The sequence below is a fragment of the Mustela erminea genome, chromosome 15 (assembly GCF_009829155.1).
Source record: "Mustela erminea isolate mMusErm1 chromosome 15, mMusErm1.Pri, whole genome shotgun sequence".
Taxonomy (NCBI): Eukaryota; Metazoa; Chordata; class Mammalia; order Carnivora; family Mustelidae; genus Mustela; species Mustela erminea.
This window is the reverse complement of record NC_045628.1, coordinates 74,994,960-75,022,859: the sequence shown is the minus strand read 5'-3', so window position 1 is coordinate 75,022,859 and position 27,900 is coordinate 74,994,960. Positions and strand designations below refer to the sequence as shown.

Genomic DNA, 27,900 nt, shown 5'->3' with positions numbered 1-27,900 from the left:
GTCACAGCCGGCCCGGCCACAAACGGAGCCAGGAAATCAAATATCACAGAGCACATTGCACCTGCTGAGCTCAGCGTCACGGACAAGAGTTCAGAGGCACAACGGGATGCTGCAGGGGGGAGGGTGTTTCCCATCACTCAGTGATGCCGCTCAAGGTGCGAGGGAGGGAACGTCCCTTGGCGTCTTTCACAAAACCTCGGAACAGGTCGTGGTGTTCTGACATGCTCACTGTGCCGCAGCTCTTCTTGAGGTCAGAGACAGAGCAGTGGGAACTGAGACTTCTTCCCATCCTGTGCCATTTGTCCCCAGACCACTGTCCCTCTGGGTCATGTCCTCCTGCTTCATGTGAGTGCATGCGCCCTGCGCCCTGCGTTTGGCTCGTTCCCTCTCCCGACCCACAGCTGATTGTATAGGTGTTTGGAAGTGTCGCCGTGGAAGGGTTAAAAATAAACCCACACTTTCCATACTGGGATTTCTCATTATCGTGCTTACAAATGAGTGCTGCCGCAGTTTTTCAACAATTGGCTAACAAGCTCTAATTTGAGCGTTTCGGCTGGACCTTTGCACAGCGGGAGCAGACAGGGAGCAGATGCCTTCTTGCAACTGCCTGTTTGGGGAGCTGATCACGTTTCAGTTCTAGCACAGCCTTCCTGAATAGGGAAGCCACAGGTAGGATTGACAGAAGCACGGCCAAGTCAGGAGAGCTACTATGCTGGGTGGGCAGCAAACATAGAAAGGTTGGGGCGGGGGGCTGGGGAGGTACAGGCAGCCTCCCCAGCCCAGCAGAGAGCCCTTGCCAAGTAAAGGTCAACATGTGGAGTTGGGGGCGGCGGGGTGGGGCTTGCCTGCTGCTTTGGCAGCTTCTTGGCCCCTGCGAAATGTTACCAGAAAGTGCGTAGCTCTGATTGGTGCTAAACTCAGTATGTCTTGCCTGCTGACGTTGCTCCCTCCCATGCTGTGCTTGTGACATCAGATGTTCTGGGCCAGGAACTGGGTTAGTTCTTTTAGGGCAGGCTGAGTGGGTTGGCTGTAATGAACCTTTAAAGAGGAAGGGACCAGGGGCGGGGGAAGAGCTCAGATTCTCAGGAGAAGCTGGATGATGTTGGTGGTTGGTACTGTGCTCCTCCGTCCTCTGGTAACTACCTGGTCCACTAATGGCATCTGGAAAGAAAGTTCCAGAAGGGACCAGAAGCAGCAATGGGGGCTGAATTAAGGAGCTGGGATCCCCCAGACCCAGCCCAGAGGCTCAAGGGAATGTCTGTTTGGCTCTTGCTGTATCCCCTGCACAGAAGTGCTTAGCAAATATTTGCTCAAAGCATGAGTGATTCTGGCATCCTTCTAGTGGTTTCTCTCATGCGTGCTAGTGGGCCCTGAAGGCCCCTCAACTATCTACTCCAGAATCTCCCCTGCTTAACATTTTTGCTTTCCTTCTGTCCCATTTCTAATTAATTATTGGTCTCTAACCAATAGAGTTAGCCCTTCCCTAATCTGCTTAAGATAACACTACTAACAGGGTCAAAATTTCTCAGATAAAATGAAGCTTTTCTTCTCCTTCCTCTATTTTCCCTATCATTTAAATACTTTTATCATGGGTATTTCCACACATACAAGAAACTGGAAAGACTAGGATAAGACTCTCTCCCCCACCATAAACTCCTCACCCAGTTTCCAACAGTTATTAGAATTTTCCCAATCTTGTTTCATTTCTCCTCTGACTTTTTTCCTTTGGGGAGGGGGACAGAGTATTTTAATCCTCTAGCTTTCTGGGTGCAGTGAAAAGCCTTCCTTACCTTCACTCCCACATAAGCTTGTTAACCCCGTATGGACAGTGGCACATTCTAGCCCAATTACGTTCTGCTTTGAATGTCATAGTTTTACTTCTGTGTCGAGAACTGTTTGAATTATACAGTCCTTAATGCTTTAAGTGCCGTGATTTAGAATCCAATTTGGCTTGCTTCAGATAAGCTGTAGAGTCTGTATTTTTTTTCCCCTTCCCTTTTTTCTTCCGAGGCTAAAAAATCAGAGCTGCCCAAACTCCCCCACCTCCCCTCACCCTATCCCAGAGTGTTTCTTTTTCTCCCTTTCTCTTTCCCAACCATGTCCTGAAGCTTTTCCCCAAACAACCCCTTGTGATCTAAACATAGGGCACCAGCTCAGGAGACATTCTGAAAATGGACTATAGTGATGACATCGCCTAGATCCAGGTTACTTCTGTAAGAGCATCCTGTGCTAAGACAGACCTTCTAGGCTGTCAGGGAAGTTCTCCAACTCCCTTATGTCTGGAGGGACAGAGACAGATGGAGGGGCACATTTTGGGATGGGGAACTCTCCCAGGGGCATCTGGTAGGTCTGCCTACTAGACCTTCCTTATGTATATGAGATTGACAATTATTCCTTGTGCCAGAAATTTAAAATTTTTCCATATAGATTTCTTTTTTATTTCTATTTTTATTTCCAACATTGTCTACACACTCAGTCCAGACACTCTTTGTTTTGACCCTTTTTTCTTAGGCAGAGAATAAAGAAGGTCGATTGCTTCCTCACTAGCCTCCTGAAAGTGCCCGTGGCTCTATTTGGGGGTTCCCCCTGGGCCCTTCCCTAGAGCTAACCAGACATGGGGGCAGATGCGTGGGGCCCCCGGGAGCCTGATACTTCACCTCCTTAGGTGAGCACTGCATCATGCAAACAGCCAGCTCTCCACGCAGATGGCACCGAATGTTCTGTGATTTTCTCTCAGCACAATAAGCACATCTGTCCAGTGGGTTCCAGAGTTCCTTTCCTCCTTAATTACTCAGCCCAGCTCAGCCAGGGACTATTTCCCTATCTCATCCTGCCTGTGCTCAGACCTTCCTCACCCTCCCCAACCCCCTAAATGGGAACAATAATAGGAATGGGAGCCAGTTAGGGCCAAGGGACAGAGAGGTGCCTAGCGGGCTGAGCCAGCCAGCCCCCTCGACCCTTGTCCTTTTTCATGATCCCCACTTCCTTTTCATTCCTCTTTCCCCATCGTCTCCCCTCCCACCCACTGCCTAGAGGCTTCTGGGGGAGAGACACCCCACCAGGCCCCCTGGCTCTCCTTCCCGCACCCTCCCTTCAACTGGCCTTTCTCACGAATACTCCAGGTCCTCAGGACAATGCTCTCAGCCAGGGGGCTGCTTGTAAGCAGCGGTTACTGTGTAGATAAATGACAGAAATCTGCATGTTGAGCTGCTACATTCATTTTTCAACGAGGCCCAGGTTTCCTGCCTTTCCTTGTCATAACAGCTGACATTTTTTTGAGACCTCACCACATGCCAGTGCTCACTACAGAGTAACTCATTGTCCATATTAATTCATTTAATCCTCACAACCACCCTATGAGGCAGGTATTAACTGTTACCCTTGTTTTACAGATGAAGCAACAGAATGCACAGGGAGGTTCGGTCATGGGTCCCAAGTCACACAGCAAGTAATTAGCAGAGAAGAAATTTGAACCTGTGATGCTGACTCAGAATCTGACTCAAGAACATGCAGGTCCTTAAAAGTAAACCCGAAACTATGTAAAATTACATACTACATGGAAATAATTGTATAAGGCTTGGGTGGTGGAATTTTAATTATGGTGTTTTCCTTTCCTTTCCTTTTATTTTCTCTTTTCCATTATAAAATTTTTGTTCTGATTATAGGCTCGCTCACACAGTAACTGTAGAAAGTGAACCTGATAGTGGAGATGTGGATGACGTAGAAATCTCCTCTCGTGGGGGAGATGCTTTTCATTAGGTTGCTTTGCTGTGTCCTACTAACCTCAGATAGGCGGGCAGACTTACGTCTGGTTTCTGACCTTGTTTAAGGAAGACCAAACCCCTGGAATCATTTAATGTTTTTATAATCATTACGGAAATGCTATATGCCAAGTCTCCAAAAAGAAAGGATCCATCTTTAGGGATTTGAGGGTCAACTAAAATTTAGGGGAAAGGATTAAAAGCGAGATAGATCTGTGACTGTGAGTTAGCTTGGCGCAAAAAATTAAAATATCTGCAGACTCCCCACAACGGAGGAAGCATCCTTCCTACCCTTACAATATCTCGGAAGGATGTTCTATCACAAAAGAAATCTTTAAGAGCTGAATCACAAAGGAGCACGTACTACAAGGCACAGTGCCATGGGAGTTTTGAGGGGCACCAACCAAATCTATGAGGGATGAGGGCAATAGAATGACATGGTGGCTTTGAGAGAGGACTCAGAAGGGGAGAGCTAGGGTGTCACCAAGACAGACAGCCCAAACCCACACCGTCGTTGTCTCAACTCTCCTTCCAAGATGCTGTGGGCATCATTGGAGAGCAGGATCATGCCCATCCCCCTTGGTGCCCTAACCTCTAGCTACAGCACCTGGCATATAGCTGGTGCTCAGTCTACCCTTAATGGGGGGAAAATATGAATGAATGAACATGATGATGAGTCAGTCAGGTGTATGAAACCTGAACAGCCACTTCCTATCTGTCATTTACTTCCCCACACTGGTCTTACCAATTTCTCCCTCGTCCTTCATGATATGGCCCAGAGGCCATGGCGTGGCCTCACTCCTGGCATCACTAATGGTGGCGTACCTCTGGCCTCGCTCACTGCATTCGTCCGTGCGTCATCAGCTGTCGAGGCTCTAGAGGAGAAGGAGCCTCTAAAGAGTGGTTTCCCCACTTGAGGGCATTGTAGAGTGTCTTCCCTGCACCATCATAGATCTTTGGGTCTCCAGCTTGGATCCCACTTGAGGTAACTTCTGGGTTGGGGGGCCTTGGAGAGGGTGGGGCAGGTTGAGTAATGGCACCAAGTGAAGGTGGTAGGGACAATACCTCACTCTGGGCCCTTAGACAAGCCTTCCCTGGCCCTCTCTGCTCTAGTCCCTTCATGATAGGATGGGGCAGCTATGCCGGGTTTCTCAGGAGAGAGACAGATGGAGAAACTCTTTGGAAAATTTAATGTTCTATTTAGATATGTTCTCCAGAGAATGAAATTTTTTTAGGGGCGCATCTTTGAGCTTTTCTTATAATGCTCTCTCACTCCTTGAGCCTTTCCCCCCACAAATAAGAGAGGAAAAATCCTGTGTGCTATTTCCTCTTCCACCTTTCTCTCCTTAGGATTAAAAAAAGTGCAACATTATTTTCTGAGTTTCTCAGCAACTAAACTTTATAAGATAGGAAATTCTCAATTCGGACTGAAAATTTGCATGTAAACCAATTTTCTTAACTTAATGATGGCTTATACATAAAAAAAAAAAGAAGAAAAAGCTTCAGATTTCTGTCTTCGCATCACTGTCAACTCTCCATTTCGCCTGAGCTTGCTTATCAGTCTCTGGGAAAATCTCTCGACAACTCCACCCCACAGTAAGCACCTCCAAATCAGTGTGAAACCCTTAATTTAATCACGCCATTACAGTTTCCCAACATGGATAAATGAGATAAACTAAATATACCCCAGGAAGGAAGGAAATTAATTTTTCTCAATTGACAAAACAAGAAAACGTTGCAAAAGCAGCTTTTAACAGTTATGGGAGTAGGGATCATGGAAACTCCTCCACCAAGAGATTGGGAGGTCACATGTCCTTGACAGGTTTCAAAATAACTCCAGAAATCCCAACGGCAAGAAATCAGAAAAGACCCAAGAGGCAAGACATTCCTTAAGACATGAAGAAAGTGTGGAATGGGAGCCTGAAGAGAGAGAATTCTATCATAATCAGAAACCAGGGAATTCATGTGAATTAAATCAAGAATACCTGGAACTTGTCTTTTAGCTATTTCAAAGACTTTTATTGGTCAGTGTTTTTTTCAAGTCATGAGAAGAAGACACCCAGCACCTTATTTTCTAGAACCAGATTTTGGGGGAGTGGTAGGGAAGGGATCCCAAACTTATGAGAGAGTTGAGGCAAAATGTAAGTGAAGATGAATAGAACAAAATGGATCATTTTGTTTGTAATGATTGCAGGTCAGTGCAAATGGGTACGTTGTGAACCAAATGTGCTGATTCAAGTGAAGGTTGGCTGCAGACTAGTAGGTAGGATAAGGGGAAAGAGGCCTGGAATTCATCACTGATCCCAAGCTGGGAAACAGGCCAAGTTTATTGCATTATTGTTGAGGAGGGATAACAACCCACCATGATTCTAGAATGCATTAGATAGAAAATTGCATGCAAAGGAAAGAAAAATAGTCATTTTATTATGCTTCCCAGTAGACTTTAAGAAAACCACATGCCATCTTGATTATGGCACTTTTCAAAAGATATGAAAAACTTGAGACAATCCAGAAAGAGCGACACAAATGAAAGGAGAGCATGCGTGATGGATAAGAGGTCCCACGAGGAAAGGTTAAAGCATCAGGACTATTTAACCTAAAAAAGGAAAAATCAAGTGGTGAAATATAATTGTTTTCAAACATATGACAGGTTTTTGGCAGAAGGAGGCTGATCGTATAGTTCCTGAGCATATAGAGGACAGGACAAATAATACAGATGGAAATAAGAACAATAAATAAGCCCTCTCGTGGCTCTCTATTTCCTCCAAGCCAAGGCAAAGCTCCTCTGTGGCCCCTGCCCCTTTCTTATCACTGCCACCTCTTGGCTGCAAAGCCATGCCCTCTGCTATGCCTCTCCCTCTGCTCCCTCGTGCCCTCCACACCCACACGCCCTCTTGTCTCTACTAGCCTGACCGACAACTTTGCATCTCCTCTGGGCTATATCCACTCATGTTTCTGGTTTCCCCAATGGCAGGAGCTCCCAGGACAGCACTAGATCTAAGTTTGAACCCCATGGAAGGTTGTCAAATCAATGAACAATTTCAGGAGGAAATACTTAGTGCCAAGAACAAAGACTAGGAGAAAGATGTCTAATGAGGAATTGGGGCATGAAATGCTGTGTGCTGTGCTCTATGAACCCCTCTTCACCCTGCTAACCCAGTCTTCAGTGAAGTCTACACTGCTCACTAATCCTTTCTGTAGTAGGTTTCTCTTTGGGCGTATAGTTCAGTGTATAATTCTGCGTCAGGGTCATTAGGAGGTCAAAATCTGTGGATACCCAACACCTGTGTGATACTGGAAAATTTATTTAGTCTCTGAGAAATTTGGCTGATCCTCTAGATTCTAATCCCTCAGTAGGACTTTTCTTGGTCTCGTTTTCTCACTGATCCTAAAAAGAGTTCATGTACCTCGCTGTGTAGCTCTTTTGATATGGTAGGTCTAGAACAAATTCTTGGGATTGTATGGTGATTCAACACCATGCCCATTCTGGGGAGGTAGCAATTCAATTATTCTGTTACATTGACCCTCCTTGTGTCAGACCACATAGGCCATTCTGTGCAGAATTGCCATTTAGAACACATTGTCCTGGGAGCCACACAGTGTCCCGGAAGGATGTGGATGGAGATTCTTCTGGAGTGACTCGGCATTTCCACTGGACCTAGGCAAGCTGCCTGGTAAACTTCACGAAGAAGTACAGGAAATATAGTAGCAGCAAGTGGCCCCTCAGAGAACTCTTGTGTCAAACTCTGCTATTTTCCTGAAGCCCTTCTACGAGACCATTCCTGCATTATATGAGGCCGGAAGGGATGGCAAGAATTCATTGAGGTATAGTGCCTGTCTGTCTGGGCAGAACAGAGCTCACCCACTGCGGAAACCTGGCCGGTTTTCTTTCTCTATTAAACCTCCACATGCCCCTATTGCATTTTATCTTTTTATTTGTTTCCAAACCCCATTCCTCTCCAGAACAAGCCCCTGCTGTGTTTACTTTAAGACACATGAGAACACCAGTTTCCCACTGTGCCTCTTACCCCTTTGCCAAAATTATGCAAATTAAGAATAACCCCAATCTGGTTGGGGTTGCTCGTGATTGAGAAGCAATTGGGTTGTACGATGGTAATCCGTATGCTAATATTTGTCCCTGAAGAGCTAGAGACCTGAAAATGCTAGTGGGAGAGGCCCCTCCAGGAAGGAGGACTAGGTTGAGGGGGGAGCAGAGAGGAGGGGAGCCCCAGGGGCTGAGAAGTCGGGGAGGAAATGGGCCTTTTGGAAACAGTGAGGGTTTTCGTTTGTTTCATTCTATTTTCCAAACTTCAGTGGTGACTATGTGTTACTCTGAGGAGCAGAAAAAATAAAGTGAACCGTGGGACCGAAGGATGATGGGGAACACAGAAGCAGATGAGAGGGAGGTAGAAGCAGGTTCCCAGAGCACCTCCGGAGAAGAGTGGGTGCAGGGAAGTTCTGAGGCTGGGGTCCAGGGGAGCTGCAGTGTCAGCAATTAGGTGGTTGAGGGAACAGTGGTTCCACCACGGGCCTCAGGGCCTCGGGTCTGAGAGAAGACAGAAACGTCTTCAAGCCCAGTGGAAGAGGTAAATGTGAGTCACCACTCGGAAACTGTGAACGACCTACCCAGTTTGTGTTTCTTCATTCCTTCGTTCAACAAAATGTCTTCTATGGATACATACTGATTACCCTCGGCAAAGTGCATACATGTGTGTACGTCAGTATAGAGAGGATACTCTCCTCCTGTCTGTGGGGGAAGGAGAAGATAAATAGAGATGACTAAAACACCCTTTCCCTGTCGAAGGAGCAGAAGGCTTTCCGAAAGAACCTCTGGTCATGAACTTGCTGAGGGGAGTCTCTGCCCAGGGTCTCGTTATACAGCAGGATGCTCTGGTGCCCTGAGCTGACTGAGTGTAGCCATGGGGGACGGAGATGAGGCTGTTGGGGATGGGTGCATGACAGACTGGTTGCTTTGGAGGAGTGCTGAAGAAGGGCTGTGACTTCGCAAGGCAAGTCTTCAGAAGGAAATAAGGTGGTAATAAAGCATAGTGCCTCTCACTGGGCCCTTTGTTTGGGGCTGCCTCTGGCCATGTTCTAGCCCCTGCCAACATCAAATCCTTCCCACATGTGATGCCACCAGTGGGAAGCTCTGAACTCCTGTGGTGAATGATGAGCTGTCCTTTCCTGGTCACCTTTCTCTCTCACACTCTTAAAACCCTTTAATGTCCTCTCAGAGATGTTAAGGATTTCTTTAGCTAATTCTTTCCCTTACCTTCACCAGGAAGTCATACATCATTATTGTCAGCAGTTGGATCACCTATATGCCACGGAGGTCAAAGATTCCAGCGAGGTGCAGCAGGGTGGCTCAGTTAGTTAAGCATCTGCCTTGGGCTTAGGTTATGATCTCCAGGTCCTGGGATCAAGTCCTGCACTGGGCTCCCTGCTCAGCGGGGAATCTGCTTCTCCCTTTTTTTCTCTCCCTCCCCTGCTCATTCTCTATCTCAAATAAATAAACAAAAAAATCTTAAAAAAAAAAAAAAGTCTAGCCAGTAAGTTACAAGTGCCATCAATGGAAGCAGCAACCTCTTAGAAAATAATGTAATAATCTGGACCAAAGGAAGCCATTTTCAAGGCATAGCATGCTGATGTCTCAGCTTCCGATGTCGAGGCTCTGGTCTTAGGCAAACTACAGGAAGGCCGATGCCATTTAATTTTACCAACGTATAGAAAAGGTGGCAGAAACGTTGGAAGACCACTGAAGTCCCATTAGTTGGATTGAGACTAGGACCTCACTTTCTACTCTAGAAGTTGGGTCTAAAATGAGGAAAGGAAAATCTCCCAACAACGCAAATCACGTGCCATGTGGGTGCAGACAATCAATGCTCAGTGCACATCCCAGAGGAAAGTTTTCCAGGATACCTCAAAAAAAAAAAAAAAAAAAAAAAAGATTTATTTTATTTTATTTATTTATTTTTTTAAAGATTTTATTTATTTATTTGACAGAGAGAAATCACAAGTAGATGGAGAGGCAGGCAGAGAGAGAGAGAGGGAAGCAGGCTCCCTGCTGAGCAGAGAGCCCGATGCGGGACTCTATCCCAGGACCCTGAGATCATGACCTGAGCCGAAGGCAGCAGCTTAACTCACTGAGCCACCCAGGTGCCCCAAGATTTATTTATTTTAAAGAAAGATTCAGGCACCGTAGGGGGAGGAGCAGAGTAGGGAGTCATGCTGACTCCCTACTGAGTGCAGAGCCAGACACGTGGCTCACAACCTTGAGATCATGACCTGAGTCCACCACTCAACTGACTGAGCCATCAAGAGACCCCTTTGGGATGCCTTTTAACAAAAGTAATGAGCTGTCCCTTGGTTGTCGGAAAAGAGGTGTTTGTTGGTCAGACTTTTTTTTTTTTTTAAAGATTTTATTTATTTGTTCGACAGAGAGATCGCAAGTAGGCAGAGAGGCAGGCAGAGAGGATAGGGGGAGATAGCAGGCTCCCTGCTGAGCAGAGAGCCAGATGCGGGGCTCGATCCCAGGAGCCTGAGATCATGACCTGAGCCAAAGGCAGAGGCTTAACCCACTGAGCCACTCAGGCACCCCGGTCAGATGTTTTTTTAAGTTAGTTATAGATCCAGATGTTTTCCCATTTTTTTTTTCTGACATAACTTATGTCTCTAATCAAAGGTGCTTAGCATAAAAATTCAGGAAACAGCTTTCTCTAACCACCAGAAATGTCTTCTTTCTACTTTCTATATTGTCGGTTCCAGATTAAGTTACCCTGAAAATGACCACCTCCAGGTCTCTGAAAGTTCTCCTGAAATCATTTTGCCCTAACGGTTTCTTTTATTTCATACAAATACAATAGCAAGTGTGATATTTTAGGCAGGCAAAACACTACTGGTGTTAAGCAAGAAGTTTTAGTTTGCGCCCATCACGTTCTTATGAGGGCTTTGTATGCTTTCCTACCTCTCTCCATCAATGAGAGTCCATCTGTCCTTAAAAAATTCATTGACCTTCTCCGGGCTTCAGCTGGCTTGTCTGTGAAAAGATAGCTGAACCAAGTGTGTTCCCGAGAGCCTCCCAGTCTAACTAAGCTCCCACACTGAAGATGTGTCCCCGAGCAGGACTTCTGTGGAGTCACAGCAAAGCCACCCCATTCCTCCTGACAACCCTGCCAGGGGCCCTCAGCTTTAGAGCATGCTTCCAACTCCTCTCTCTCCTGACTGGGAAAGCCCGATCTTTGCTGCAAGGCCCAGCTCCAATACCGTCTCTTAGAGACCCTTCCAACCTCAGCTCTTCTGCCCACAAATAGGTCTGAGCAGACACATGTACATTTCAGGATCAAGTCAGTTCTAGGGATGCGCCCAGAGCACTTTATACGTTATCTCGATCATGCGGGAGTGTTTTCTACCGTGATGGCTAGGTTTTAGAATAAGAGAAGGGGGCAAAGGTGTCACAGACAGAATTACCTTTGAAAAGCCCTTAAGCTAGCCCATGTGTTAAGATGTTTTGAGGGACTGAGTTTAGGAACACTACTAATGTCACCCCCCCCCCAGTTTTATTGAGACATAATGGACATATAACATTGTATAAGTTTAAGGTATACAACATAATGATTTGATATATGATATATTGTAAAATGATGGCCACAACAAGCTTAGTTAACATCTGTTCCCACACATGGTTGCAATTTTTGCTTGTAATGAGAACTTTTAAGTTCTTTCTTAGCAACTTTCAAATAGGTACTATGGTATCATTAGTTATAGTCACCCTGCTGTACATTACATGCCCTGGACTTATTTATTTTAATAACTGGAAATTTGTACTTCTGATCCACTTCCAATACGTCCCCCACCCCAAACACCTTACCTGTGGCAGTCCACCAATTATTCTGTTTCTATGAATTTATTTTCTTTAGATTCCCCATACAAGTGAGATCATACAGCACTTGTCTCTCTCTGACTTATTTTGCTTCACATAATGCCCTCAAGGCCCATCCATGTTGTTGCAAATGTCAGGACTTCCTTCCTTTTTATGGACGAATAATATTCCATAGTGTCAATATACGTACCACATTTTCTTTATCCATTTATATATATTCTGTCAATCTATCTGTCCAGACATACCACATTTTCTTTATCCATTCATCTGGTGATGGACGCTTAAGTTGTTTCCATGTCTTGGTTATAGTGAATAATGTTGTGGTGAACAAAGGGGTGCAGCTATGTATTTGGGATATTGATTTCCTTTCTCAGAAGGCGACATCAACAGAGCACAAGGTTTCACTTTTCTCCATATCCTCACTGACACTTGTTATCTCTTGTCTTCTGACATTCTGACAGGCTTGAAGGGATGTCTTATCTGGGGGAAACTATGGGTATCTTTATGGTCAGTGACACACTGGCCCAGGAGACATCTGTGCAAGGAGTCAGGGGAGTGGACTGGGCTGGAGCCCTGCCACTCAAGCTCCAGAATTATCCGTGCCCTTCTCCCTGTCCTTGGAAAGTCTGGTGCTCAGGAAAGGAACACCCTGGCCACATCTCCTAGTGTGTCTAGGTTAACATTTTTCCACAACCATCTTCTCAGCGGTTCCCGAGTGGTGTCAAGTCTAGGGGCACGTTCTCTTCGTATTTGGTGTTCAGCAGAGCTCATGCTTTCTCTGAAAATACCTGCTGAACAACAGACTGTTTGCCTTCTATTAAAATCATGTTCTTGCACAGGAAGTCAGTGAGCTCATTTTATGTATTTATTTGACAGAGATCACAAGTAGGCAGAGAGGCAGACAGAGAGAGAAGGGGAAGCAGGCTCCCTGCTGAGCAGGGAGCCCGATGTGGAGCTCGATCCCAGGACCCTGAGATCACGACCTGAGCCGAAGGCAGAGGCTTAACCCACTGAGCCACCCAGGTGCCCCCAGTGAGCTCATTTTAAAGAGACATTTGTGACAACCCATCCTCATCCCAGTGAGAAAGGGCCCAGGATCCAGAGAACAAGCAGTGTTGGTGGCCCCCGCTGGATTTGACAGAGCATGTGCTTGGGGCTGAGACATGTTTTTCCCACCCCCAGGGAACCAGGACAGGTCAGCCAGATCAGAGACCAATCAAGAGTTTGTTTCTATATTAAATGGCCCATTGTATTAATGGTGGAGACTTGGGTATGTTCTATATAGGTCACTCTGGTGTGGGGACCAAGGACACGAGGAGGAGGAACTGGGTCCCTGTAGTGGGCAGTAGCTGCTGTGAGTCTAGCCTGGAGCCTGTCATAGGACTAAGGAGAGGCAAGGGATTTCACCAAAATTTGGTGGGGGGGGGTTATCTCTGTCCCCTTAAGGTTGGTTTGGCTTTCTTTCTTTCTTTCTTTCTTTCTTTCTTTCTTTCTTTCTTTCTTTCTTTCTTTCTTTTTTATTATTATTATTATTTTTTGCTGTGGTCAGGACCCCTGCATGTGCTCTGGCCACCACCTTTGTCATTCTACCCATATCTTATTCCTCCAAGTCCTCTGTTTCAGTCTGGGGAGCAGTGAGGAAGGGGCTCCTCTACCTCTCTGAATTCAGGAGAGCTGCGTTTACTCTCTGCAGACTCCTTACTCCAGCTTGTAAACCGAGTACTCAAGTACCCCGTGAGGATCGGTCAGCCTAGGAAGCAACACGAATAGACTCAGAGTACTTCTCCTCTCCATCCTCCCAGCCAAAAACTGGGGTCAACTGCCATTTGGAGAGCAGAGCGGGAAGCCACGCTCTCTCTCCTGGGCCCATGGCTTCCACTACATTTTCCCAACTTCCATGGTCTTGAGGAGGGAGACCTGACACTAAATCTGGACTCGATGTTCATTCCAAATGAAGCTTGCCTTGAAAAGAAACAGGCATTACCCACAAAGAGACTGTCTCCCAAATCTCATGCAGCAGCTGGAGGCAGCTGTTGGGGGAAAGCAGGGCTTCTATGTCCTTAGCTTTCCTGGTCCCCTCAGGAGGAGAGCTCAGAGGGAAACTCACAGGCAGGAAGGGGTAAACACCAAGACTGTGGCGTTCAGAAATTCCCCGAGGCTCTAGAAACTGTTTTGAGAACTGAGTGAATTCTGAGAGCTGGGAGTAAATTATGGGTGTTATTTTCAGTTGCTGGGTTAAATTATTAGTGTTCTCTGCTTAGCTGTTATCCTGAGCACAGAAGTTATAGCCTTGGTCTCACAAAGATCTGTGTCCCTGCCCAGCTGACCAGGCACAGGCGAGGAGGGTCCTGTGGTCACTGAGGGTTCCAAACATTCCCTTAGAGCAATAAGCCACTGAGTTGTCCACCAGCCTGACAGACCCACGATGGTAAGGGCGTGTGTCCACCCCACCTCGCTCTGCAATCTTCATGGTTAGTGGTTTATGACCACAGAAAACAGGGGTGTCTAGAGCTCCACACGAACCTATTTCAGGGTATCCCAGATATAGAGAAAAAGACTTGAAGTATTAAAGGAAGTGAGATCTTGGATTGCCTCCCTTTGTTCTCTTGTCCCTCCTATTAACTACTTTGGCCTGATATCCTAATGGGCCCAAGTACCTGGAAGGGGTCTCTCCATTTCTTTCTGTCTCTGTCTCTGTCTCTCTCTCTCTCTCATCCCTGCATGGATGCACACCCACTCCCTTCCAGTCTCATGTGTAATTCTCTTCTCAGTTCCTCTTAATAATTTACTCAGCAACTGAAAATAACACCCACAATTCGCTACAAGCTTCCAGACTTCTTTAGCTCTCAAACAGATACAAGAGCCTTTGGGAATCTGCGTCACAGTCCTGTTGGTTCTTATAGCCTCAGACTCTCCATCCTCCCAGAGGGGAACACTTGGCATGTGAAATATTTAGGGCCTTTCTTCTCCTTTTACTCACTGCTGCCCCACTGCATGCCATTTTATTAGTCAGCTTAGTATGTCTCCAGAAAGTGGACAAGATCAGGGAAAGAAGAGAACATTTACATATATATATGTAAGTGTTCTCTTACATCAAAATGTAATATGTACATATTAGAGGGTTTTGAAATTAATAACACAAATATGCCATTGTAAGTTCATTTATAGATTCCAATTACCCTTTCTAAGAATGTATCATCATGGTCCAGAAAAGGAGCATCTGTTTATACCTTCAATTTCCTAGTGAGCAGAACCCTGTAAGCACAGAAAATCCAGAGCAAAGGGGTTGAGGCTGAAAAGCTTCTTTCCTTTGTATATTGTGTGATGCATGGTGCAGGGTTAGGCACACAGTAGCATCTCACTAAATGCATTCAAGTCTTTGGGGAATACCTTCACACTGTCAAAAGTGTATTTTATCTCAGGTCCTACTTTGAAAATGATAGCTAACGCTTTTTAAAAAAGCATTTTATCATGTGCCAGGCTCTAAGATAAGCACTTAACAGCCATCAGTTGATATACTCCACACAGCAGACTTGGAGAATATCATTATTACTATTTTTACAATAAGAAAAAACAAGGCTGGGAAGCCTTAAGTGTCTTGCTCACTATTTTATAGCTAGTAAGTGGCACAGCTGAGATCTGACCCCATGTCTCACTGATTCCAAGTGTGTGTGTACTTTTAACTTCTATGAGCATTGTCTTGCCAGAACATTGGATACCTAGAGTTGACAGAGTGGCAATCCAATGCATGGAGGTCTGGATAGTTATTTCAAAGCACAGGGGTCCAAACACCCTCCCTCAGCTTCCCCTTCTATATCCCAATCATTTCTATAGTATCTAAGGGGCACTGAAAGCCAGGAGGCTGAGTTACATTTTTACTAAAGTCATTGCTTTCTTCTTAATAAATGATGGTAAGCCACACCCAGTGTAAGCCTTCCTCTACATTAGTGATTCAATATCTCTTGGTGTTATAAATGTCTTCTTGGCTCTAAGGTTTAGGAAAATTTCATAGATGAGGAAATTAAGCTCACTTTGTCCATCCCAAGTGGGCAAGATGTTGAAAATTCCCATTCCATGGTTTAAAATAGCCCGGATAGCTAAAGGAAAGTAAAATGAAAACTCATTTCCTGTTTACCATTTTCATTTCTTCTGAGAGTTAGACATATCCATTTTCTTGCTCTCTGAAGGTTTCCTCTCTTCTATTTATTTAAGAGAATACCCACATGCCTTTTCATTTTGTTGGGGAGGAAAACTTTTTCTCTATCCTTCAAGATTCTTCTGGCTGGTCTAAGTGAAATTGACATGAAACAGATGAACAGGAGGGAATCAGATTTAATTATGTACAGATGAGGAAGCCACACAAATATGAGACATTCCAAAGACAACCAAGCAAAATAAAGTATATATGTCATTCTGGACTAAGGATAAGGGGGTAGGTGTCTGGGGCTACAGAAGGAAGGAAGGCAATTCCCAGGAAAAATAGAAAGCACACATGTTTGGTAAACAATCCTGGCAAGGATCGTGTTAGCCCAAACATTATTCCGCCCAGCAATGACCATGATTTCCTTGAAAACTATTTGGGTTCAGAATCACCCATGGCTGGGGAAGAATCCAAGACTCACTAAAAATTCAGTAACAGCAGCTCACTCTCTGGTTCTGGCATGGGGTGGTGATGTTAGAGGCTACATGGCCTTTAAAACAGAAATGGTTTGATAATTACAGATACAGAATGGACAGTAAAAACTGCCCCTCCTCCCCTCTTTAGGAGCAAATATTTGCTGATTTAGGTGATGTGCAAGTATTTTCCCAAGGCCCGTTTGGTCTCAAGCAGGACAAAAGCACTCAAAGAAATGGCTTTCACCATACTGATATAAATTGCTGGTGCCATGGGCTATCATTATGCTCAATGGGTTTTTTTCTACATCCTTTTTTTATGTCCAAATATTAGAGCGATAATGTTCTACCTTCATGCTAGAGAGTAGTTTTAAAAACTAAATTACAATGATAAGCATTGTCACCCAGCCCCTTTCTTTATAAAGAGAAAATTCTTCAAATCCTCTGGAAACTAGGAAGACTTTCCATGACTGGGCTGAATTCACCTAAAGAAATAGAACATAAAACAGGCAAGGAGTTTATGCTTTAAGTGATACCCTTGAATTATTCTGGGAAGAAACTGTTGATAGGAATGCTTCATAAAATGCATTCATTTAGCCACCCAATAAATATTACCTGGGAATTGGCTTTTCCCACAGACTGTGCTTGTACTTGGTAGAATTTTAAAAGGACAGAGATGTTGTCTTAGTCCAAGGGGGACCACTGAGGCTGGAAACCTTGCATTCCAGTCAGTAGATAGGGTGGAAAGGAGGGGCTGGGATCAAGAAACAAGCCAGAAACAAGCTTGGGGCACATTTGAAGAAACAATACTCTTGTATTAATATAGTGGTGTTATACCAGCACAATTGGTCAGAAACCGACTGCACAGCAGCATAATGGTGGGAATTGGCTTAATTGCATTCCCACTTTTCAAAATACCTGGAGTTTTTCTTTGGCCAAAAGCTTAATGTGATAAAATACAATGATATGGTTGCTTTAAACAGTTAATATAATAGCTCCATTAAATAGAAATATAGTGGGACACCTGGGTGGCTCAGTTGGTTGAGCCACTGCCTTCGGCTCGGATTGTGATCCCAGAGTCATGGGATCGAGTCCCACGTTGGGCTCCTTGCTCAGTGGGGGGCTTGCTTCTCTCTCTGCCTCTGCCTGCCATTCTGCCTGCTTGTGTTCTCTGTCTCTCTCTCTCTCTCTCTCTGACAAATAAATAAATAAATAAAATCTTAAAAAAAAGAAAAAGAAATACAGTGTCCAGACGGGCACCTGAGTGACTCAGTCGGTTAAGTGTTGGACTCTTGATTTTGGCTCAGGTGATAATCGCAGGGTGGTGAGATCGAGTCCCCATATTGGGTTCTGCACCCAGAGTGGAGTCTGCTTGAGATTCTCTGCCTCCCTCTCCTTTTGCTCCTCCCCCTGCTCATGCTTTCTCTCTCTTTCTTTCTCTCAAGTAAATAAATAAAATCTTAAAAAAAAAAAAGAAATATAGTGTACAGGTAATAAGTAATAGTAACAAAGTGTGTTGATCCAAAGACAACTGAAAGATATTCAATTCGAGGCATGACCGTTTAAGACATATCCTAACATACAATAATGTACCTAGAGAAGGGGTGTATAGGGGCTGAGGAGTCTAGAAACAAGGCCAGACATAAAATGGTGAGAGGTTGAGTGCTTAGCTTGGGAGGGAGAAAACTACGATACATAATTGTCTTCAAATACAGGAGGAGCTGTTGTGAAGAAAGAGGAATGAATAGGTTTTATTTTAGAAAAGACAGATTAGAAGCAAAGAGTAATTGTCGAGGGGAGAGCAGAGGAAGTAAATAAGGAAGGAAGTGGCAAGGAGGTGATTTCTAGCTCAGTTCAAGGAATCAAATTTCTAAAAACAGCTTTCTCACAAACCAAAGTGCTCAGTAGTGGAAATAGCACTCTCCAGGGATAGAGAGCTCTTTGTTGTTCACCAGAACGTAAACTCTGTGGCCATCTGTCAGAACTTTGAGAATAGAGTTCCGGCATCAGGCAGGATGTTAGCTGTCTAAGGTCTTATTCATCTCCAAGATTCTGGGTTTCTGTGATGGGCCAAATCTGAAATGGTCCCACTAAGAACCACTGGTAGTCATGGCTGGAAACAGAGCACAAGTACATGAACTCATTGATCAGAATGTTTTTAAAGAGATGGTATGTGAACCAGACAGCCATCTTGGACAAATCCGCCATGATGACCTTCTGTGACCCCAGCTCCCACATTCTTTCCTTTTGTTTAACCACACCCTTAACTACACCCTCGGGGCATAATGACTTTGATTTGCCCTGGAGATATGACTGTGACACATACCTATTCTTAAATATTCTCCTTCTGGGTGGCCCCTCAGCTATACTCCCGGCCTCTAGCACAACAAAAGCAGACCTTAAGGAATGTGGGGTTGGGGAGATCTGATGGTCTTCAGGGTGCCCAAGGCATGCTTCTGTCCCTAAGTCCCCTCTATAAACCCTTTCTCAACAAGCTGAACTTGTCAGTCTTTTTTCTCTGGTCTTATGGCACCTTTGGCCTTTTGAGGTCGTTTTATATATACCTCTCTTTCACAGAGTAGACAGACTCCTCTAGACAGATTAAAGCCCCTGCCTGTTTTTCAAGGATAATTCTAGAGAAGGGAACTTTCCCTACTGTAACAGTAAGGCCAGGGAGTATGACTGGCAAGGTCCTCATGAGATGTGCTCCTTCTGTGACAAATACAAATGAGAAGAGTCACTTGGTCACTGGTGACAGCTTCCATCAAAAATTCTAGGTGTGCCTGTGGAGAAAGAATGCTGAGATAGGCAAAGGGCAAAGAATAAATAGTCAAAGAGAAGAAGGAAATATGGACTCAATCCGAATAGAGTGCTTCTTCCAGGTGCTGTCTGTGAGAAATGGTCTGCCTTTCTCGTGCTATTTCAGTGCAAAGACTGAGGGAATACAGACACACAGAATAGTAATTCAAACTCACTGCTTCATGAGATTTCTTTTTTAAATAAAGCATTTATTTGGTTCAGTCTAAAATTTAATACATGGGCATATAACATTTGGTTCAAAAAAGTATTCTTTCCTTATTATACCAAGAAATCTTTGGGTTGAGACAATTTTTTTTTTTTTTTTTTTTTTTTTTTTTTTTTGGATATCCCTGTAGTTGTACATAGTATCTGGCACATTGTAAATGTTGCAATAAATATATAGTATACTAATTAGAAATGTGTTTTTCAGATGGTAGCTAGGTTGAAGTATCTGGCCAAGAGACCGATGATTCCAGCTTCCTCTGGTCTTCTGTTGTCTTAGCAAAATCTTCCTCTGCTCTAGGTAGAGAATTACGCTCTGAAGCACTTGATTCCAACATATGGTCTTCTAGCACCTTCCATGGCCACCTCAGTTGACTTGCTCACTCATTCACTCAACGAATGTTTATTGAGCCCTGACTGTACCAGGCACCATGCTAGGGCTGGATTCCAGATAAACAAGGCCGAAAAGACACCTGCTTCCTGAAACTCTCCTCCTGAGCTAGTGGTTGGAGGCAGTAATAACATCAGGGGTTGAGTACCTAGTAACAATAAAATAGAAGGAAAATGTTTCTTTTTTAAATGACTGCTTGAGATATATTGACATAGCAAATGAAAGCAACTTTAAAAAGAACTCCATTCTAGAACCTCTGTGATTTGGCGTTTCTTTGATCCAAAAATATATCCAGGTAACAAGTCTAAATGCAAACAAACAGCTTGGCCGGGAAGACCGAACAATCCTAAGAGGATTTGATCCAAGCTTTGCCCACCTTTTTTAAGGCAGAAAAGTAAAATGATTACAATCAAACACCATTCACATTCGACTTGACCAAAGCCATTGTTATAAATAGAAATTGTTCTGACTATCAGATGTTTCGAGGATCCCTTTCTCTATACCTGCCACCTGCTTGCTCATCGGTGATTTCGAACGGGTCAGCAAGTAAAGAAAGATCTGAAAGGGCCACGGCAACCACGCTATTGAAAATCTGAATGTAAATTGGGTCATCTTGTTACTAAAGGAGTTGGTTCTCCTCTCTTATCCTCAGACAAGAATGGCAAAATGATGATAGAGAAATGGAAAGAAGAAAAGAGAGAGAGAGGGTAAAGGACAGCAGATCCAGCGGAGCTCGAAGGCCAATTAAAACACAAAGGGCTGGGAACAAAAGGACACTGGACAAGAAAAGGAGGAAGCGAGAAATGAAGAAAAAGAGGAACTAAAATGTTTCAGAACCACTAAGCTCTAGTTTGAACTCAATGGAAAATAGGCATTTCCTTGCCGTTGACCTGCGGGGCCACTGCTGTCAGCTGCCTATGTTCCCAGGAAGTGTCCCCTGACGTTGGAGGCCAGCAGTGCATTCAATGTCACCAGCTGGATTCTTCCCAGAACATGGCGGACGTGGATGCCAGCATAGCCTGAGGGTGGAGGAGACCCGAGTACAGGAGCAGATGGCAGAGACACACTCAGCATCTGCAACTCTTTAATCCCTCTGAGTTGTGTCCCTGGGAATTATTTTGTTTCCTCTTTCTCAATTGGGCAAGCAAGACATTTTAATATTACCTCATTGTCCCTACCTGCATAGGCTATTTTACAAAAAGGCAGCATTAACAATGAACTGGGCAAGGGCAAGGTCGGCCAAGTGCTGCTGACGCAGGAGCGCTGAAGACCCACAGGTTCTCGCCACAGGGGCCTGAAGGAGTCCAGGAGGGATGCCGGAGCCTTGTGCCTGCCTTCCGTAAATATTGTCAAGTGTGATATAATCGTGCTGGCAAACCGCTCCATGCTCCCGAGAGAAGGAGCGTGACAAGGATATGATTTTATTATTCATCACACGGCATTTGCTTCCCGTTGGAGAAGTCAGATGCAAACTGCCTGCGGGTTGTAATTTCACTCCGCTCCTCCCCGCTCCTGAGTTGGGGACTGGCAGCTTCGGTTCCTACATCTGAGAAATGAGTGCCTTCATGACCAGCCACTCTAACGCATCAGAGGAGAATGACGGAGCAGAGAAGGTTCAATAAGAACGGCTGTATTGCCCCAGTGATACTGGCCCAGAGGCGACAGTCCAGCCAGTGAGGTGGAAATCAGACCAACAATGGCCCTTGTCTCCACTGAGTCAGGATTCTCTCTAAGCAAGATACCGCTGAGCAACAGAATCAATAGCAGGAGAAACAAGATCAAACCATGCCTGGGTTTCAGTGCCCTGGGGAAACAACAAGGAGAAGGAAACTATTAAGACCATTCCGTCAACCCTACCCATTCCTTTGAGGCATCTCTGCTTTAAATATTCCAGTCCATTTTGGAGAGTGGAGACAGATTAATCTGGCACTAAATGGACATTTAGTTGGATATAAGATGTGTAACAAGAGACGGATTTTCCCGAGGAAGCATGTGACAGGGGAGTTCCTTTAACTCAACTCCCACCCTCTGGGCAGGCCCAGTACTCACCGTGCTGCTTCCATGACTGAGAAGAAGCTAGAATATGGTTCATAGCACGACAGGAACACATCAGAAGAAAGGAAGAACTGTCATCTGTGACTTGGAGGAATGATGCAAGACGGGGATTTTTTCCCCTATATATTGTCTTTAAATAAATCACAAACAAATGACACTGTAACTTCTCAGTACTAACCCCAGAGTGAGAAAACAAACCATTTTTCTCTTCTGGTCTTTCTTTTCTTCGTTTCACTCTTTGCAAGCTTTGGACAGCTGTCAGCCTCTCGCCCGTTTGCTCTGACACTTCACTGCAAAGCTTGAAAAATTGTCAGAGGTGTATCATATTCAAGGCGATCCAATCCAGTAATTTTTTAATTATTTGATCGGGTGCCTGAAGCAGGCTCAATGCTTCCCTGAGCACTATGGAGTTCAAGAAAAAGCAAAAACAAAACAAACAAACAAAAAACAACCTCTTTGCCCTTGTCCTGAAGGAGCTTCCCTACTTGTCACTGAGAAAGTTGTTATAACTATAGCACAGGGGAATAATAATCCAGTGCTCAAACGCATGAAACATAGAATGACTATTGCTTCTCTAGTCTTGAAAAACATTCTTCACACTGATAAGTCTCCCTAACTGCCCTCTCCCTTTCTTTTTCATGGTCCCAGGTATCCCACTAGGTCCCGTGCCCCGCCAGTTGCCGGGATGTTTCCACCTCTGTTCTTAGCAACTGGGCTGGAGATAGGAAGTGTGTACCCAGCCTGCAAACCTTTACTCCATTCCCCTACCACTGCAGCACCCAGTCCTGTCCCATCCTGTCCTCTATTAGGGGTGTGTGCAGACCTCTTCTCTCCCTCAAGGGTAAAGTTTCAGAAGGCTGACTTGTCTCAGCTTCTGCTCCCAGGTATAAGAACATGGCTCATGGTTTCATTCTCACAAAACAGATCATTTGGTACAATGATAGGATGGACATGAGACGTTAAGGTCAGATTCAACCCTCTAGGAAATGCAAGCAACAAAAAGTATGAGCTATAGACCCAAAACAGGAATAAAAAGGCTAACGTGTTTTGAGTTAAGAGGGCTTTCCAGTGCATCTCTTACGTAAAGAGAATGTCAAAGGAGAATTTGGAGAAGAAAAATGAGGTCTTCGAAGATTTACTTTGGGATAACTGTGGCCTCCTGAGCTTTGGGACGATTTTGTTTATCCTCTGCCTGTCCAGAGCCAAAGCAACCCAGAAGCTGCTTTGCTCATGAGAGTCAGATCTGAGATAATCTCCAAAATAACAGGCTGCTAAACTGCTCCCTAAAAGTCCCCCCATTCCCTGGCCTGTGGTATGTCCTTGCAATGTGTTAGGGACCTGGGCCAACTCGTGCCTTCCCCCTATCAAGCACGTGAGGGCTTGCATTCCAGTGGAGCCTTAAGAGGGGTCAAAAGTAGATGCTTAGTAGCAGCAAGAGCCCCCAAACTGTTAAAGCTCTTATCCTCGGAAGTTGCTTTCTAGGTAAAGAGGCAGAAGCACCTTATGCCAGTAGAACCAGCTAGTCCAGGATATTTGGTCCATGTCTCCTTCATAGAGTCTAGAACTTTTCTCCTACAACAGTCAAAATCCTGCCCTACTCTTATGGCCCAACCCCAATGCCACCACCTCGGAGATGCCATCGAAGCTGGAGAGCCACTGCCCCACCCCTGTATCTCATTTAATCGGGCCCATTCCTAGCTTAATGCTGCCCAGTCCTGGGTGAGTGCCTTAATGTTCAATTTGTCTTTGCGTTCCTCACAGTGCCAAACCCTGTTTGGCTGGAGGTGGTGCTGGGTACCTTTGACAGTCGCTTGAGTAGCGAGGATGCAACGCTCAGCATCACGCTGTTTGGACCCATGCATTCCTACAGCCGTTTTGCGCACCCCACCCCAACTTGTTGCTCTGCTCCTGAGTCTCCCCTGACCTCTCGATTCTCTCCTGATATCTGGTTGACGTGATTGCTCTGCCCTCAGGTTGGCCCTGGTCCCAATATGATTTATTACTAGATGCCTATTTCATGGAGGGGAGGCATATACAAAGAACAAATAGAAACAGCCCCTCCTCCCCGCTTAGATCCTGATCTGCCACCATCCGGCTCCTGGAAACTGCTCTAGGGTACAGAGCAGAGAGAATCTGTCCTGTAAAGACAACGCCTTTCAGTCTGCACAGGCACACAAATCAAATGATGCAAATACGGCATTGAGGAGATGAGGAAGACATATGGCCGACAAAGATCCAGCAGCCGTTAGTGGACCACGCATGGAGCATGAGTCAGCTATGGCTTGTAGCATGCTTTTAAAAGGTGTTAATGAGCTCCAGGTGAGCCACCTCTAAGGGCTTCTAATGGTGCCCAGAGGAAGGCTCCATTATGCAGCCCCAGACTGCCTTTCTCACCTCACAAATGCATGTCGCTGGTCTCCAGGGACCCGTGAAAGGAAGTGATGGATAGACTAGACAAGGCTGCACTTCTGATAACTGAAAGCAGAAAGAAGGACAAGTCAGCTCTTGGCTAAAGTGTGCGTGGAACATGGGTCCCCCTGGGGCTTCTTCTCACGTCACCACCTGAGCTCAGTCTCCTGTCCCCCAGCTCTTTCCAACTGCTGTCCAAGAGGAGAAAGGCAGATCCCTCCATACCCTTGCCACTTCCCCTCCCCCAGCCTGCAGGCCTCACCCAGTGGTGTCACAAAGGCTTAAGTAATCCCTGGGCCCTCTGGTAGGGTTTTCCAGCAAACAGGCCACCCCTGACAGAAAGCAGCCCAAACAGCTGAAGGGTTAGAAAGTGAGGGCCGTCATACACTGTCAGCCCTGCAGGAAATGAGAGGGTAATAAATATTTAGCAGCTACACCTGCCCATCCCCAATGCAGCAAGGTCTTTAAAGAGCATGCTTACTTATCAATGGGTCTCTTTCTCCAGTGGGTCCCTAGCTACCTTGAGCTAAAACACTGACTGGCCAGGCTAAAGACAGGTTCAGGGCGCAGTGAGCCCAGGTGCCTGCAGAGGGAGGGGACCACCTCTCAGCCACCTGGCCTGAGAACACTGTGGAGTCACTTCGGGACTTAAAAAACAAAACAAAACAAAACAAAACAGACCAATTACATCAGAACTTCTAGAGTGAGGGGGTAGGGGGGAACTGGGGAATTAGGATTATTAAAGAAATGTTTTTACATTTTATTTGGAAATAATTCCAAACTTATGGACAAGTTGCAAGAGTTAGACTAATACAAAAAATACCCATTCGCCCTTTACATCTACTGTGAACATTTTAATCTATTTGCTTTATCATTTCTCTCTCTCTCTACACACACACGCACACACACACTTAAAATTTTTTTGTGGACTTTTGCCCCTAAATAACTTGATATGTACTTCCTAAGAATGGGGACATTCTTCCTTACAATTACAGTACCATTATTAACTTTAATAAATTTAACATTGTTACAATGCTTTTGCAGTCGGTCTGTGTTTTCACACTCCAGGTGAATTCCACGGGCAGCTGAGTGTGAGAAGCAATGGCATCACCAAAACTACCCCCAGGATCTTGGTTCCCAGAGAAGAAGGCAAAAAGGAGGTTGGTGACCCAGATTAGGTTTTCCAGCTCACTGGGACATGGCAGAGCAAACGGACCCATGCACAAGTGAGGAGCAGAGGAAGTCTGGGTCTGTGTTGTCACTCTCAAAAGCCATGTTTCTGACCCCCCTCTCTCTTTTTTTCTTCCATCCGACAGCTCCATTTCCCCCTGAGGGACCTCTCTTGTGACCCAGGCTCATTTGATAAGTAGCAAGTGATTTGTCAACAATCCAACGTGGTGCAACAGCCCATTGAGAAATGACCCTGAGCTTGGTTCAGACTGCTTTAGACTTTTGTAACCAGAGTGACTATTTCCTCTTCCTTGTAATTCACCCCCTAGCCCTTTATGATGGCTCTGTGGTGTCAACTTGACAAGGCCCCAGGGAGCCCAGATATTTAATTATTCAGGGTGTGTCTGTGAGGGTGTTTCCGGAAATTAACATTTGAATTGGTAGACTGAGTAAAGCAGATTGCCTTCCCAAATCCTCTAACCCAAAGAATGCCTAAGTAGAACAAAAAGCTGTGTAAGGGAAAATTCACTCTCTGCCTGACTATCCTGAGTTGGGACATCAGCCCTCTCCTGCTTTCAGATCTGAACTTGAACTAGAACTAACATTAGCTCTCCTGGCCTCCAGCTTGCAGACTGCAGATCTCGGGACTTGTCAGCCTCCATAAACACAGGAGCCAATTCTTTAAAATGAGTAAAATTCTTTAAAATATATATATATGATATATTTGGTTCTCTTTCTCTGGAGAACCCTGACTGATAGAGGAGTGAACTGGATTTTTCCAGAAGAGAAAGGAATGGAAGAAAGTTAAAGAAGCAATCTCCAATTTGGACGGCAGTAGTTGGATATTCAGAGATGGGATAGTGAGCTGTAGGTTCTTCAGGGAACTGACCCCCTCAGAAGTAAACCAAGGGCTCTGAGGCAGCACATCCTCAGGTGGGGATGGCTGTGGAGAGTTTGGCAGAGAGTGCCATGGTCCATGGGTCCAGGTTGAGGGGCTGAGGGCTAGGGCTGAGCCTGGCCCAGGATGGATGGAGCTGCCAGGCAAGCAGAGAGCTTTTGATGAACCACTCTGGCCTGGCTGGAAGCCAGATAGGTGTGTAGCTCCAACTAGAGCCAGAGGGCCAGGCAGGCAATGCAGGCCCAGCTCCATGCACAGCCTAGAAGACTTCTAAGAGATGTGGGAGGATGAAGTGTGGAGGCCGAGAAAAATTAAGGCCATCTCACCTCAGGTTTAGCCTTAGCATAAGTACAGCCATCTTAGCTCTGGCAGCCATCTCAGACCCCTGTGCCCAAGGGTTGAACTTTCCCCTACTTTACTTTAGTTCTAAGGACCCCCACCCTGCTTTAGTAACAGGAAGTCCCACCCTGCTTTAGTAACAGGAACCCATAAATACCCCTGCCTTAACTAAGCTCGGGGTCCAAGTCCCTACTCCGCTGTGCCTGCTATACTTGGGCCCAAGCTTAAGCTTGTTAAAGAAACCCTCGTGTGATTGCATCGGTTTTGGCTTCTTGGTGGTTTCTCAGATGCGAAAACTCAGGTACAACAGAAGCACCCTGGAATCTTCTATCCCTTTGGGAAGGGAAGGAGGCCAGATATCTATCTTTCCCTAAATGTGATGGAGCAATTGACATCTGAGCATATATATAGAGCCCAGATCCATCTCCTCGTCCCAGCATTTCCCTGGGGGACTGGTAGAGAAAAGTCCTTCTTCCTCATAATGTTCCTTCTGCTCCTTGAAGATGATTGGGAGTGTTTCACAGTCTGTGGTTCGCTGGGGGAAAAGGGAAGCTCTGAATCCTCTGAAATTGATTGTATTTGCAAATGGACATTTTTTTCTGTTGGGAAACTGATAAACTTGATCAGATCCTCAAAAGGGGCTAAACCTAAAAAAAAAAAAAAAAAAAAAAATCACATGCCCAGGTAGTAGAGTGACAATGTTGTTTAGGGCAAATTGCTTGCCTTCCAGTCCACCTGCCCGGAATTGGTCACTATTCATTCAGTCAACCAGTATTCATGGCAGCCCTCCTACACTCAGGAGCTTAGCTCCTAGTAGAATACTCCACGAATAGTGGTTCCTACCCCTAGTCTTAGCTCTAACTGCATATAGGTCATGCTGCTTCCTCACACCTGGCCTGTTGCTGTCTCTCCATGCTAGGGTCTCAGTGCTTCGCCTTGCCAAGGCTGTGGAGCAAGAGCTGACTCCAGGAGATAGAAATTTCCCAGTCTTGTCCTGGCTCCACCTCCATTCATGAACGCCTTGAGAGTTCTGTTAGAAATTACCCTGGTGAGATATCAGCCATGCTTCTTCGGCACGGACTATTGCAGTCTGACTGGGATATTGGGAAGAACGGAGAATTCTCACTGGGTGAGGAGCACATCTCTACAGCGACCCTGCAGCCCGGTGGAATGTGGGTGGAAGAACCTGGGGTGGGATCAGGCCTCCCCAGAGTCCCACACCAGGTCACCTGGGTGGTGTCCCTCTCTTCCAGCAGCCTCTGTTTCTCTGTCCATCCATACCTTCTGCTCCACAGCCCCTCACTGCCCACCCACCACTCTTCCTTCTTGCCTTCGCTGTGCTGTCAACCCTGCTCAGATGCCT

At 45.5% G+C, this 27,900-nt stretch overlaps 1 long non-coding RNA gene across 2 annotated transcripts; it reads left to right on the top strand.

The window, feature by feature from the left end:
- On the top strand, positions 1-27,900 carry LOC116574394. Of its 2 annotated transcripts, none has more exons than XR_004279263.1 (4): positions 1-345; positions 3,393-3,513; positions 25,199-25,290; positions 27,457-27,900. It is a non-coding gene; the product is annotated as an uncharacterized LOC116574394 (long non-coding RNA). The 2 variants fall into 2 exon arrangements; XR_004279262.1 differs by having other exon boundaries at positions 3,393-3,523.